We start from the raw sequence: 16,131 nt of genomic DNA on the forward strand, positions 1-16,131 counted from the left end.
CAGCTGTTGGAGCAATGTCACGTCATTACTATAACGCTCCTACTATGAATATGTAATTTCGACACAGACAGTAATAATCTAAAGGTCGATATACAGACGTTTACAAAACAGAATACAGTTTGGCACTCGTCCATAAAGAAAGGGAGAGTGATCGTGTGGAAAGAAATAAAACACATGTTACTTTTTATTTTCTTCATTTGTTCAGACCGCCATTAACTGTTGGTCTGCGTCCAACCAAGGATTTCTATTGACAAGTAGGCTAAGGTTTCAATTAGGCCACCTGCGACAAATTTCAGATATTTGAAAACTATTTTGGTGACAGAAGTAAGAACACTTTTGGATATTCCACCGTGTGTTGGAACTTAACATAAACGATTCGGAAATACATACGGATTCCATCATCATGACAAAATTGATACGACCTGAAGGGAAGCCTACACTGTTGGACTCGTTATGCTTGGCTACCCGAAACAACTGGGCAATGATCGCTTCCTGCTAACTCCTTATACAGAGTGTTCCTGCTAACTCCTTATACAGAGTGTTCCTGCTAACTTCTTATACAGAGTGTTCCTGCTAACTCCTTATACAGAGTTTTCCTGCTAACTTCTTATACAGAGTGTTCCTGCTAACTCCTTATACAGAGTGTTCCTGCTAACTCCTTATACAGAGTGTTCCTGCTAACTTCTTATACAGACTGTTCCTGCTAACTCCTTATACAGATTTTTCCTGCTAACTTCTTATACAGAGTGTTCCTGCTAACTTCTTATACAGAGTGTTCCTACTAACTCTTTATACAGAGTGTTCCTGCTAACTCCTTATACAGAGTGTTCCTGCTAACTCCTTATATAGAGTGTTCCTGCTAACTTCTTATACAGAGTGTTCCTACTAACTCCTTATTCAGAGTGTTCCTGCTAAGTCTTTATACAGAGTGTTCTTGCTAACTCCTTATACAGAGTGTTCTTGCTAATTCCTTACACAGAGTGTTCCTGCTAACTCCTTATACAGAGTGTTCCTGCTAACTTCTTATACAGAGTGTTCCTGCTAACTCCTTATACAGAATGTTCCTGCTAACTCTTTATATAGAGTGTTCTTGCTAACTCCTAATACAGAGTGTTCCCGCTAACTCCTTATACAGAATGTTCCTGCTAACTTCTTTCACAGAGTGTTCCTGCTAACTTCTTATACAGAGTGTTCCTGCTAAGTCTTTATACATAGTGTTCCTGCTAACTCCTTATACAGATTGTTCCTGCTAATTCCTTATACATAGTCTTAAAAACCATTAATTGTTCTGAGAACTGATAATATCATCAAAACAAGACACAAAAGGTCTATTAAACATGGGCCCTAAAATCAATACCTTTTGAGTACTTGTTCATTCACCAACATCAATGTGATTCACATTAAAGAAGAGCACTCAATATTCTGTGTAGTAGTAGTATTCATGAAAATAACACAAAAATATCTAATGAACATGGGTCGGTCCTAAAATTCATAACTTCCGAAATGAGTACCTATTCATCAACATCATAGAAGATGCTCACTGTAATTTCCATTCTTCTGTCCTACGTTTTACTACGTTTTAGGGAATCGCACATTGTTAACCCTTTCTTTACTGCATTTCCGATATGATAATGTAAACCCAATAAGAAACAAGTAAAGAACTCAAATTAGAAAATATGCTGTTCTTATAATACCAATATCAAAGCCCTTGTATGGTGTAAAATTTAATTTTAGGAATCATGTCTATTAAACTTATTTTGATGAGTACTACCATCTCTGTCCACCGCTGTGGAGTAATGGTCAGCACGTCTGGCTCTGAAGCGAGCGGGCCCGGGTTCAAATCCTGGTTGGGACAAATTACCTGGTTGGGGCTTTTTCCGGGTTTTCCTCAACCAATTCAAGCAGAATTGCTGCGTAATTTTGTCGTTGGACCTCGGACTCATTTCGCCATCATTAATTCACATATTATCATCACCCATACCATAGCTCAGGTTAAGCTGACGGTGCGGCGTGCTGTACTTGTACAAGAGCGCGGCCTTTCGGATATCCAATCATTCACAGAATAGGAGTGGTAAGCACAATATGCCTCAGGCTGCAGTGCAAGTCTTCGGGTTCCTCCTGTATACAGAGAGAGAGAGAGAGAGAGAGAGAGAGAGAGAGAGAAAACTACCATCTCTCAGAATATACTGAATTCTTGTTTTGCAATGGAAATCATATTGAGTAGCCTATATCTTATGATGTTGATGAACAAGTACTCATATTTCGGAAGATATTAATTTTAGGGCCCATGTTTAGTAGGCTTTTTTTCTTGTTTGGTGAATACTAACTAATGTACTTCTCAAAATAATGAATGGTTTTTAAACATCCTGTGTAGACCTAGTGTCGGTTAACCAACTATTGGATAAAACACCCGAAAAGAAAAGACACAATATTATACGAAGTCTACGTTGAAGCATGCATACATACATACATACATACATACATACATACATACATACATACATACATACATACATACATACATACATACATACATACATACATACCATACATACATAGTCTATAATTTATTTCAGACAAATGAGACCTTTTAGTAATATTTTTCATCATTGGGAAGAAAAATTCTGATCTTTAAGTCACAGAAAATAGTAGCCATATGCTCGCGTAGTAATATCCGAGATGTAATCAGTACTAAAAATTCGCAGTGGGATCAATATGGCGGAAACTACAAGATCGTTGCACTGATGAGGGATGATGAGAATTTATATTGATGCAATTCTGGTTGAAATAAATACATTTTTAATAGAATTTATTAAGGGGTTAGGTACAGCTTACAGCAGTAAATTTTTTGGAAATATTTAACTTTTTTTTTATTTTGTGTAATAGAAATACTGATATTTGACCATTTTTTTTAATGAATTCATTTTTTATCAGACAATCTATCAAGTGATGCAGTGATCTTGCATCATATTGTAGATATGACAGGCATAAATACACAAAGGATTTCATCACAGAATGTTGGATAGTTTTTGGGTTAGCTGGGAAATGCATCATCACTGCACAGTGAACTGAATTTTGAAAAAAAAAATATAAATTAATTTATTAAATCGTAAAAATATATTTTTTTCATATAGCAGAAGGACAGTGTTTTACACATACTAATTTTCATTACTGTACAAAATACAGTAATGGAGGAAAAATAGTTGAATATTTCCAAAATTTTACTGCTGTAAGCTGTACCTAGCCCCTTAAGCTGTTTAGAAATTATAAAACGTTCTTCTCGTCTGTGTTTTTTTTAAGACTTAGTAAAACTTGTTTCAATGTCTTGTTCAATAAGAACTCACTTTCTCTGTTGGATATGTTAAGTTCTACATCTGAACACGATCACAGCGAAAGCCTAGAAACTCGCGTAATGATGATTAGGGGTTATATTAATTAAGAATCGAGTGTCCAGGACTTTGAGAGTATCGGTTTTCAAATAATACAGACTACCAATCGCGTACTTAATTTGCATAACTGTAAAATATTTACCGTAAGTATTATTACTATCATTATTACCATAATCATTATCACCAACACTGTTACTAACATTGTTGTTTTCTTATAGTAACCCTTGTGCTTACCTATTAGTGGCTAATTGCTGTTGGTTAGTAAATTAATATTAATAATTAATAAATATAAACAAATAGCCTAATTATGATGCATTCACAACAATTTTTGCAACCAAGGAAATAATTTGTTATATAAGAAGTAAATTAAAATTACACCTATAAATACAGCGTGTTAAACACAAGACACGTCCCACTTGTAGGCCTATATTCAAATATGAACAATTATGATAGGCATAACACCCAGACATGATAACCTAAATGATTTTATGACTTCGAAAGGTCGCCTTTCTACATTGAACATAATATTAATATAATTTCAATATAATTATTATGCTATGAGAATAGCAGTAAACGAATATGTAACTACAAACTTTCTCATAGATTTTTGTGCTTATTTCAAAACAGTTCAGAATAGTGACAGTCTTTCTATGTTCTAAACACGTAACAGGTGAGGAGTAATAAGTAAAATAAACGTCCAATAATGCAATATCATACTAAATAAAATGACAGATGGAGCCTAAAAGTGAATGGATTTGTCGTAATCTTGTTTCCAAAAGAGATTACATTTTTATTACTACTTAAACAGGCTCCAATAGCCGATATAAATTACGATTGGTCAAGAAACTCCACACTGCCCCACATTAGAGTGAAGTGTCATGCACAAATAGGTAGTAATAATTATGTAATTTCCGGTATAATTTGATGACGCATTGATATTCAAATAACATTATAACGGAGGAAAGAGGTTGAGTTTAAAATACAAATATGTTAAAGGAACACCTGAAACATCTTAACTCTCTTAGACGAATTTCCAGACCTCTAGCTTCTTAATGCCAGCAATATGAATTATTAATATTTGAGGAGAAAAATTCGCTCCGGCGCCGGGGATCGAACCCGGGTCTTTGGTTCCGGGTTCCGGGTCCGGGCTCTGACCACTGAGCTACGCCGAATTCAATCCACAGCACCGGACCGAATCCTCCTTCTTCAATGTTTCCCTTCGTGGCCTGAAGGAGGAGGATTCGGTCCGGTGCTGTGGATTGAATTCGGCGTAGCTCAGTGGTCAGAGCGTTTGGTACGTAGAACCAAGGACCCGGGTTCGATCCCCGGCGCCGGAGCGAATTTTTCTCCTCAAATATTAATGGTCAATATTACGGATATTATTCTGTAGGACAAATTAATAACAAATCTATAATACGGATTATATTTAACGACACTGCATCAATCTAATTTCGATTAAATTAGTGACAGAGGTGTGGTACTTTGTTCAGTCTGAGAATTTGCCACCGGATTACCTGACATTCCCTTTACAGTCAATAAAATCTCGAAAAGAATACCAAACCATGTAATAAGTTTAAGAGAGATTCAAACCCAGTCCCTAATACAGCTTCGGAACAACAGTTTCTCCTGCTGCGGTGGCAAGGAAAGACACAAATTAACGAGTGAACAAGATAGTATATCCATATATGATGAATATTTTGGTAAAAGCTGTAAGATAGTAAACCGAAAATATCCCTAGTATGGTTCTTGCTAATAAATATCAACTGTAAGTGACCACTATAGTGTAAATACGGAGTAAATTCGGAGATGAAATTAGCTTCATTGCAAAACAGCACAATATCACGCTGTAAATTACATACTAAATGTAAAACTGATTTATTTTAAACTCTGAGCCCCAAACGCTTTGTGTACACAACAAAGAGCTAGCCTATAGCCATTATAGGAAAAAATTATCCAACGGACTGCTAGTTTTTAATTCTGTGGTTACCACGCAAGGTCAGCTGCGGTCAATGGAAATTCTTTTTTATTTTGTGCATTTCGAGAGAGTCTCTCTTGGATAATTTCGGTCGATATTTCAAAAAGGTCACCATTGGTCTCCTTGCATTTCCGAAATGGCGTTATGTTTATATTGATGGCAATAATGAATTGGTGCATAAACTGAAATATACACAGTGCTAAAAAATAAAGTGTAATATTTTGAGAAGAGGTATTCATAAACAATTCTAATAAAGAAAGGTCCTAAAATTAGTATAGGCCTATTTGAAGAAACAAGTACTGTGAAATCAGTACTGTAACAACAGCATATCTTATAAAGTGGGCTCTTTGCTTGTCTCTTATACCCCTTCCCCCTGTATGTGGTACCTAAGAGACTACATTCATTTTCGGCTTTTCCCCTACAAAATTTTCTAGAGCTCCTTTAGTAGAGCAGCGAAACCTGCAGTGAGACAAGTGGCCAATATGCTTGGAGCTCACATATTCAGTTTCTCTCAGCCCCAAACTTCCTTTGCAAGGACGGACGCGTTTCCGCGTACTTTTTAAATTTCTCCTCCCTTTTCCCCTTTCTTTCAATTCAACTCAATTCGTATTTTATTTTTTTAGTCGGTTATTTAACGACGCTGAATAAACTGCTAGGTTATTTAGCGCCGATGATACTGATGATAGCGAGATGCTATTTGGCAAAATGAGGCCGAGGATTCGCCATAGATTACCTGACGTTCGCCTTACGGTTGGGGAAAATCTCGGAAAAGCCCCAACTAGCTAATCAGTCCAAGAGGGAATCGAACCTACGCCCGAGTTAAACTCCGGATCAGCAGGCAAGCGCCTTAGCAGACTGAGCTGCGCCAGTGGCCTCATCTGTGCTTACAATGCAGTAAACGAAAGAGTAAACAGGAAGATATACTGTACTATACCCAAAAAGAAACGAGCAAGAGCTCACATTAGAAAATATGCTGTTGTTACAATACCAATATTGTACTTCACATTAGACCTACTTGTTTTTTTTCAAGATAGGCCTATTAATTTAATGAGCTATTTACTCTAGCTCATTATCAAATGAAAATGTTCAGTTCTACGAAAACTCTAAAAATCACCGAGTGTAGTATCTAAAATAGGATCGAAATTCAATACGAGTATAATGTCCTCAAAGTGATAGTACCGGTACTTATAATACGTTGCAATTTCGTACAATAGCCTTTAAGATCTCAAGCAGCAGCAGGAGCAGTAGTAGTAGTAGTAGTAGTAGTAGTAGTAGTAGTAGTAGTAGTAGTAGTAGTAGTAGTAGTAGTAGTAGTAGTAGTAGTAGTAATATTAAAGTAATTTTAGTCTGAATTGAATTGAAAGAGAATTGAGAGGACAAATTTAAAAGGTACGCAAAACGCGTCCTTGCAAGGGGTTCGGGGCTGTAAGAAACTAAATATGTGAGCTCCAAGCCTGTTGGCCACTAGTCTTACTCCGGGTTACGCTGCTCCACTGAAGGAGTTCTAAAAATTTTGAAGGGGAAAAACCGAAAATGGACGTAACCTCTTAGGTACCACATACGCGAGGGGACGGAAATGTGATCAAAGTGATCACGGGACGGGACGAGGAAGAAATGGCTGGTGTAAATCTGCACATTGAAATGAACTGTGTCATTTCGCAGTACAGGAGGAGTCGAGAAGACTCTGTCGTCTGTTGTTCAATGACAAGGCAGGTGAAAACCGCTAATAGTAATATCAGTAACAGTAATAGACAGCAGAATAGGCCTACATTTATTTTGAGAATCTAAACTCAAAAGTGTGTACAAGAGAAACGGAAAGAATCCAACATAGAGCTCTGAATGCTTATCTGAAATATGTTAAAACATAATGCATTTACGTGCATTACAAAAGAATAAAATAGATTAGGAAAATTCCGATGAAGGGCACGTGACATATTGTTCAGAAATCAAGAATTCTGAAATGTGTTAAGATGAAATGGGAAAGCAGTAGCGTCACGGTTAAGGCGCTGATCTAAAACTAGGAGGGTTTTCTTCATTTCTTCCTCCGATAGCACTATGGTCTCGGACACACTCAATCTGGAGTATTTCCTTAATGATAAAGGCAACAAGCATGTTAGATTGACATCTCTACCGCCACTAATGTCGATTTATAGAAAAGCAGAGAGCCTTTATCTTCAGCCAAGATGTGGCTTCATGGCTTTTAATAATGATACCATTACCTTCACCTTTATCTTCTACCTAAGCTCAAATAAATCAAGGTAAACACGATAAGACAAGAGATTACAATGCACCCAAAGTAGTGAGACAGATCCCACATGGAGTAAAGAACGCACGTAAAAACAGTTACAAATTCGAGCACAATGGTGCGTTGTTAGCTTAAAATTGAGGTCCTTCGTTACTCATTATGTAGGTCGATCATCCTTCTGATTGAATCTCTGTGTTTATCTGCAAGTTCGCTCTCAAAATTTTAACAAGCACTCACTATACATACTCTATCTTTCATAAATTATTCATTATGTAAATAATTTCAGAAGATAACTATTCGTACCAGTTGGCAAAGTCTTGTTAAAACAACAATCGACGAATATTGGAGTTTCTTTACAGGCTTCCACGGACTTCAAGTGTTGTAATAAGCCCCCTTACAGACAAGCTTGCCCACACCTGCCAACACACTTCACTCTGAAGCAGGTGAGACAAAGTCGTTAATAATAAAACTATTGCTACAAATTTCTAGGACACGGCAACTGTGTATGTCTATCTCCATTAAAAGTTCCGTGTTTTATCTATTCTGATATAGAAGAAAGGATTCGAATACGATTATAAAATTAAGCTGCTATTTTGAAGTTGCTTAAATGTATTAGGGACAAGTATTCCAAAAGTTGGTGCCCATCTATATGTTCGTGCAAGAAGAAGGCTGCCTCTAAAGTTGAAACTTTTTCTTCATGTTCTGCTGAGTTATTGTACAATATAAGTCACCAATCAGTGAGTTATTGTACAATATAAGTCACCAATCAGTGAGTTATTGTACAATATAAGTCACCAATCAGTGAATTATAGTACAATATAAGTCACCAATCAATCAGGCAGAATAACCAGTTGGTCAGTTGTCAGTTAAAGTGAATGAAATCAATGCAATACAAGGGATCAGCGAAGTACACAAGTCTGTGGACGGAGTCAGTAAAGTGAATCTGTGGCTAGTCAGTGAAGTAAGTCTGTGAATAGTTAGTAAAATAATTCTGTAGATGAAGTCAGTAAAGTCTCTGGCTGAAGTCAGTGAGGTAAGTTTGTGGATGAATTAGTGAAGTAAGTTTGTACTTGGAGTCAGTGAGATAAGTCTGTGGGTAAAGCCAATGAATTAAGTTTGTGAATAGTCAGTGAAGTAAGTCTGGATGGATTCAGTGAGGTAAGTCTGTGTATGGAGTCTATGAGTTAAGTCTGTGGACGGAACCAGTGAAGTAAGTCTATTCTATGGATGGAGCAAGTGATTTAAGTCTACATATAGAGCCAGTAAAGAAAGTCTGTGGATGAAGCCAGTAAATAAGTCTGTGGCTGGAGTCAGTGAGGTATGTCTGTGAATAGTCAGTAAAATAATTCCGTAGATGAAGTCGGTAAAGTCTCTGGCTGAAGTCAGTGAGGTAAGTTTGTGGATGAATTTAGTGAAGTAAGTTTGTATGTGGAGTCAGTGAGATAAGTCTGTGGGTAAAGCCAATGAATTAAATTTGTGAATAGTCAGTGAAGTAAGTTTGGATGGATTCAGTAAGGTAACTCTGTGGATGGAGTCTATGAGTTAAGTCTGTGACGGAACCAGTGAAGTAAGTCTATGAATGGAGCAAGTGATTTAAGTCTACATATAGAGCCAGTAAAGAAAGTCTGTGGATGAAGCCAGTAAATTAAGTCTGTGGCTGGAGTCAGTGAGGTAAGTCTGTGAATGGAGCAAGGTGAAATAAGTCTGTGGATGGGACCAAAAATTGTAATCTTGTAAAATTTTGACTTGTTCCACATCTTAAAGCTTCAATGCTAATGTAAGATCTATGGAATACAATAAATGAAATGAAAAAGATAAGTCTGTGGATGGAGCCAGTCAAGTAAGTCTGTGGATGGAGCCAGTAAGGTAAGTTTGTAAATAGAGTCAGTGAAATAAGTCTCGATTGATTCACTGAGGTAATTCTGTGGTGGAGTCTGTTAGTTAAGTCTGTGGATGGAATCAATAAAGTAGGTCTGTGAATGAAACAAGTGAAGTAAGTCTGTGGATAGAGCCAGTGGATTGAGTCTGTGGATGGAGCCAGTGAGGTAAGTCAGTGGTTAGAGCCAATGAAGTAAGTTTCTGTGGATGGAGCCAATGAGGTAAATCTAAGGATGGAGTGGGATAAGTTTGCAGATGAGTCAGTGATGTATATGGACACAATCAGTGAAGCAAATGTGTGGATGCAGATAATAAAGAAATTGGGAGCTACTGACGGTAAAATAACTAATAATCACTAAGTTACTGAAATAATGTCTCCAGGAGATACTACTGTACACTGCTATGAGTGGTGTGTAGACTTAAAAATGAACCTTCTATTATCCCCACCTACAAGAGTGGCCCCTTACATCTCCAAAATTCTCAATTATTCTATTACTCCCACCTAGAAGATTGGCCGTTTAGATCCCCAACATTCTCAATCATTATGACCGCAAATCCTAGCCCAGGAATAAATCGAGTAAGTCGAGTCGATCAAGTAATTCAGTAGAGTTGGTAAAGTGAGTCGATAGTCGAATGAGTCAGGAATTGGCTGAGTCAGTATCCTATCAAGTGAATCTGTACAATCAAATCAAGTCAAATTAGCCAATCAGAATATTCGTCTTCCATTATCAAAACGTGCCCCAATTTAATTGCAAATGGAATGGAGTTGAAAGACAGATCGAAGTGCTCAGAGATAACCTACCCCATAACGTCCTTCTCCAATCTTACAAGAATTGCTGGCGATCGCACCGAAGTTTCTTTGATGAGAATCGGTCAGTTGAACAGCGATGGTACTGTAGCTTAAAGATTAATAAAAATCCAGAAGCATTAAAAGTGCAGTTTGAGGTTACTGAAAAAACACTTCCGATGACACCACTAATATTTTATTGATTTCTATTGATTCCTTCGTATAAATACGACTATCAAAGGAATGTATCGTGACCTACGACAATCTTTTCTCAGAAATCGTGTCGAGAAAAGTACTGACTATAAAAATAAAATGTGCACAATGACGGAACACGTCCTTGGTGACTGAACCGTGGGTTTACTGAATGTGAAGTATGTTACCTACAGCAGTGCCACCCAACATGTTACGAACCATAAATCTGCCAAACGACACTTGAAGTAAAATGTTACGTAACTGTGAAGTAACCATGCACAACGTGCGACAACCTTGCTACGTGCGAAGGCAGACGTCCAACTCAGCACATTACTACTCGGCAAAAAGGTAGAAAAAAGTATTGAAACTGCTGATTGGCATCTGGGAAAGCAAACAAGCGAGTGAGGATGACGTGAAAATATGCTACCGATCGACTGGGTTTCTCTCTCCAAAACTGTTTCGTGCAATGACAGAGTTGTTTTGTCAACAAGATCATGCTTGGATCGAACCCAAGCCTCATTCCGTGAGAATCCGTCGTTATCTGGCTGAACTGAGGCTGGGTGATCTTTTAGGGGAGCAGACTTAATTTATGCAGCTCTATGTTTCATCTTCTTATTCTAATGTTTCTAAGATTTTCATATTTCCACTGGATTATTCACTAACATCAAATATTTGTACGACCTGATTTTTAAATTATCTTACGTCGCGTCTTAGTGAAATGAAGGTGATAACGTCACCGAAATGAGTCCAGGATCCACAGCCGAAAGTTACCTAGCATTTGCTCTTAATGGATTGAGGGAAAACCCCGGAAAAACTTCAACCAGATGATTGTCCTAACCAGGATTTGAACCCGAGCCCGGTCGTTTTACGCTCAGGCATGCTAACTGATACTCCACAGAGGTGGACTACGACCTGTTTTCTACTCATCACTACATAAGTATAATAAAATAATTGTATAGCGACGGATAGGAGAGAAAGAAATCGTTAAAATAACGAGATAAAAATGAGTATCATAACAGAATTAAATGTAACTCAATATTTTATGAGAATATACAGTCATTCTTTCACTCCTCTCTTCCTCGATTCTACAGCTTAGGACAGAATTCTATGTAAATTGAATCGCTGATTGCAAGGAAAAATGTCTGCCTCCCTATTTTGAGAAGAAAAAAAACAGGTTAATAAATGCCGTCATATAATCTGTGGTAAAAACTGGCCGTCTTAGTCCCCACACTTACGTGCTCGTAATGATGTAAATCAGCATGTGTTGGATAAATGTCAGATGAACTTACCTGAAAAAAAAAGAAAGAAAACTAATTAATAATTGTGGGAACAATGGGATAAACAAATCAATACCTGCATTATCCCACATCAATTGCTGAAAATTTAATGTAAGTCACAGAATAAATGCGTTAAAAGAAATGTTTTAAACCTATACTACGTTCATTTGATGTTCGTAATTTTAGTGTTTTCTTCTAACATTCTCAGACTATATCGGCTGACTTCAAATACATGGGTAAGCAAGATATAAGAAGTACCGCTTAACAATTGTTATAATTATTATAATAAATCATCAAATATAGCAAAAATATGTAAAGTAAATTTTGTACCATTTTACAGATAATGTTAGCATATTATCAACAGTAATCTCACTAGACGTTTTGATTTATCTAGAGAAAATCAAAACTCGAGTGGGATTTAATTGACTATTACACGATTAGAAGAAAGTATATAAAGATTAGAAGTAACGAAGTACTCCAACAAAATAAAATATTAATTGACTTACGAAAATGCAACTGTCTTCAAATGTATTATTGTACCATCTCAACATTACAAATATTATGCTAGATGCATGCTAGATGGCAGTAGTGAGCAATGCCCTCTCGTCGAGAAGTTTTCGATCTATTATACACGATGGCAATGTTACTAGTCAAGAAGTCTTTGTTGATTCAGTTTCATTTTTATTAAAATGCAACATTCCACTTCAATTATCCGAATCCCAGTAATCAACGTCACTTGACAGATGATTTTCAATAAATCTTAATATTAAACAATCTCTGATACGTGACTATCCATAATATCATATAGCAGAAGCTATAACATAACCTAACTAATATACACAAGTGTTAGAAAAGTTTTAATTAACGACGATGACATAAAAAATAAACATGAATAATTTTAAAAGGAATAATTATTGAATGTACAATTTTCAAATTTGAATGTGGTTGGTGGTTCAATTGATGTTATATTGGACGTGTGCGTAATAGAAGTGGAACTCGTTAATTTAGGCCTACATGGTGTATTCAACTTATTCAGGATTTCCGAATGGTGCTCTTCATTTATTTGTAAATCGGATTTCAGAAGATGCATAGGTATGATCAGTGATTTTTATTTTAATTCTTGTTCTTGAATGCCAATGCGAGTCATATTTGAAACTGCTGTGCATCGACTGGAGTGGTTTGTAACTTTATATATATATATATATATTTTTTTTTTTTTTGACGTCCAGACCAGCGCAGTTTCAAATGTTGGCAAACAAAGAAACAAATGCTAGGGACGCGATAAAATTAAACAAATGCTAGGGACGCGATAAAATTGTGCGATAAGCAGCCATGATTGGTTGAAATACGTCCTTTCGTACAGTTTTATTGGTCAAAAGTAGTATGACGTAGTAAGAGTGTAATAGTCTCTTTAAAACCATAAACATTGTTATTAGCGGCACAGAAAAACATTATTTAATAAGCTTAACTACAGAGTGTCCCGAAATTCGGGCACATAGACTGAGTACATCGTGAGAATCCTGTATGAAAATAGAGACGTAGACTTCATTATGAATGACATCAGGAAGCTTGGTGTTATATGGCAGCTAAAGATAAGGACTTATGGAGAAAGATCATGAAGGCAGTCGAGGCTCATCTAGGGATGAAGATGATGATGATGATGATGATGATGATGATGATGATGATGATGATGTATATTTTGTTTAAGTTCCTTTTCGTTCTCGATGGTCTAGCGGTAACCAACTAGACACTGAATGCGAAGTTCGTTGGTTCAAATCCAACCGAGGACAATTTTAATGAGTGATAAAATCATTTGCATGGGTTTCTCTGGAACAGCATTAAAGCTATGGGTTTTGTGTTGGAAATTCAGGACATGTAAAATAATCTGACTTTGACAGAGGATTCCACGCAAAATTTGTCGGCCATTTCTTGTCCACGCTGAATTTCCAAGCCGAATATCCTTTGCAGATGACAGAGTAAAATAAAATACTACTGTCGGCCTGGGTAGCGCAGTTGGTATAGCGCTGGCCTTCTATGCTCAAGGTTGCGGGTTCGATCTCGGCCCAGGTCAATGGCATTTAAGTATGTTTAAATGCGACAGGCTCATGTCAGTAGATTTACTGGCATGTAAAAGAACTCCTGCGGGACAAAATTCCGGCACACCGGCGACACTGATATAACCTCTGCAGTTGCGAGCGTCGTTAAATAAACCATAATTTTAATTTTTTATGCTCGACCATGCCGAAATGCAGTCCTTTAATGCATGTCATTAAAGTACACCTACTCATTAAAGTACAGGTCTTCAGCCAATGATAACTCAGCTTACATGTGTTCAGCCAATGACAAGTCAGCTTTGTACCGTTATAAAACCGTAAGTATCTATTATTCTCGGATATGCAATCGAAAGAGAATTAGCGAAAAGTCACGGAGGCTGGAAATCCAATACTGTCGCAGAAGGTTATGTTCTGTTACTATAATAATTAGCGTTAATTGTAAATAATATTCAAATAAATTCAATTTGTCATCTCGTTTTTCAATGTCGAATTCAATAATCAAGGTTATAATATTACAATATTATCAAGTTTAACGGGACTACGTCAAGGTCAATGACATTATTGTTCCTCGGAAAAAATCAATACTTTCGCGTCTGCGCACATCTCACAATTCACGACCTAGAACAAGGTCACTTCCGATCTTGTCAGATACCTACAAATAAAATGTATACATCTGAATACCGGTAATTTCAAGTTAGAAATATGGTCGAGCATAAAAAGTCGTATGAAACTCGCCTATAATGGTAATTAAGAAGCTCGTATGAAAATTATGAAACTCGCTCGTTTCATAAATATCCATACTCGATTCTTAATTACTATCATTATAGGCTCGTTTGCATAATGTACTATTTTAATACTACCACTGTTTCGTTGAAGTTTTCTCTTCTGTTAAATGATAAGCGTTAAGTCAAAGATATAATAAATGTTAGAGATAATAGCGGTACACAAACTCTAGATTCCGAACTTCTAATGTCCGATGTGGGTTTCAAGACTACGAACGTGCAGAAATCAAGAGGAAACTACCTAGGAAACCAACGCCATGGCGAACGTTCCACGGTACAAAAAACCAATGAAATCCCTGGAGTTTACGCAATGAAATCATAACTTATACTCGTATTACATGTATACCGTTTGTGCAGAAATCCAATACTAGTACTGATTACTTACTCGTAGAAAAACAAACCTGTTCTTGAACTGCCTTAAAAATGGATGTGTCTGCCTCGAGCAGAGAGGGCTGGGTCAATGTAAGAACTCACGTCTTCATGAAGATTTGTATGCTACATTCAGTAATGGGTACAAGAAATTTCTGGTTTTAATTATGATCTCCAACATCACTATTGCATTACGTCAATATTAAAATTGGATGTACTGCTTTATATAACATTCAAGGAAGAATAATTAGAAATAGAGCAGTGTACTGCTTATGGCATGGAGAAAAACAAGAACCCGTGAGTGATGTAAGCGCTTAATACAAGCTTTACGTCAAAGTACGTTCCGCTGTACAAAGTCCTACGCATACGAAGGAGACTGCAAGGACAGCTTTACGTGGTCAGTGGACCAGAAAGCGTGGAAATGTGTAATGTCTTTCAATGCATGCTATCCTGAGTTGAATATACTGTAGGCTACTACATTACGATTGGTCAGATAAAGAAATGCCTTGCTATTCAAATACGATTCAGGGTTACTAACAAGTATTTTTGTCCATCATTGAGAAGCTTTTGTCATCCAGTATGCTCTCAAAAAAGATGAAAGTTAGAATTTATAAAACAGTTATATCACCGGTTGTTATGCATGGTTGTGAAAATTGGTGTCTGAAAATACAGTCGTGTGCAAATTATTAGACTCAAACGATAATATAGGGTGCGGCAGTGGGATATGACGGTTTTTATAGCCCTGTTGTGGGACACTCAGGACGAATTAAAAGAAAACACATATACTGGAAGTAATCTAGTACAATGCAATTTATTAATGTCTGATTACTTTTTAAAAACTGCATTTCGCAAGTAGCCTCCACTGCAACGAATACATTCCTGCAATCTGCTATGAAAGTTCTGCATAATTCACCCCAACAAAACATGGTTCGATGGCATTAATTTCGTTCCTTATGTTTTGTTTCAATAACATTTGTCCTACAAAACTCATTTATTACGCACTGTTTGCAACAATTAATACTTAGTATGAAACCCTTCGTTCTTTATCATCAATTTTATGCAGTTTGGCATGCTGTTCATGAGATTTTCACATTGTTTCTTGATGTCTTCATCCCTGTGCCATATTTGGATAAGTGCTTCTATGAGGTCCACCTTGGTGGTAATCGTCGTTTTTTTTTTACGA

The sequence above is a fragment of the Periplaneta americana genome, chromosome 6, assembly GCF_040183065.1.
Source record: "Periplaneta americana isolate PAMFEO1 chromosome 6, P.americana_PAMFEO1_priV1, whole genome shotgun sequence".
NCBI classification, from domain to species: domain Eukaryota; kingdom Metazoa; phylum Arthropoda; class Insecta; order Blattodea; family Blattidae; genus Periplaneta; species Periplaneta americana.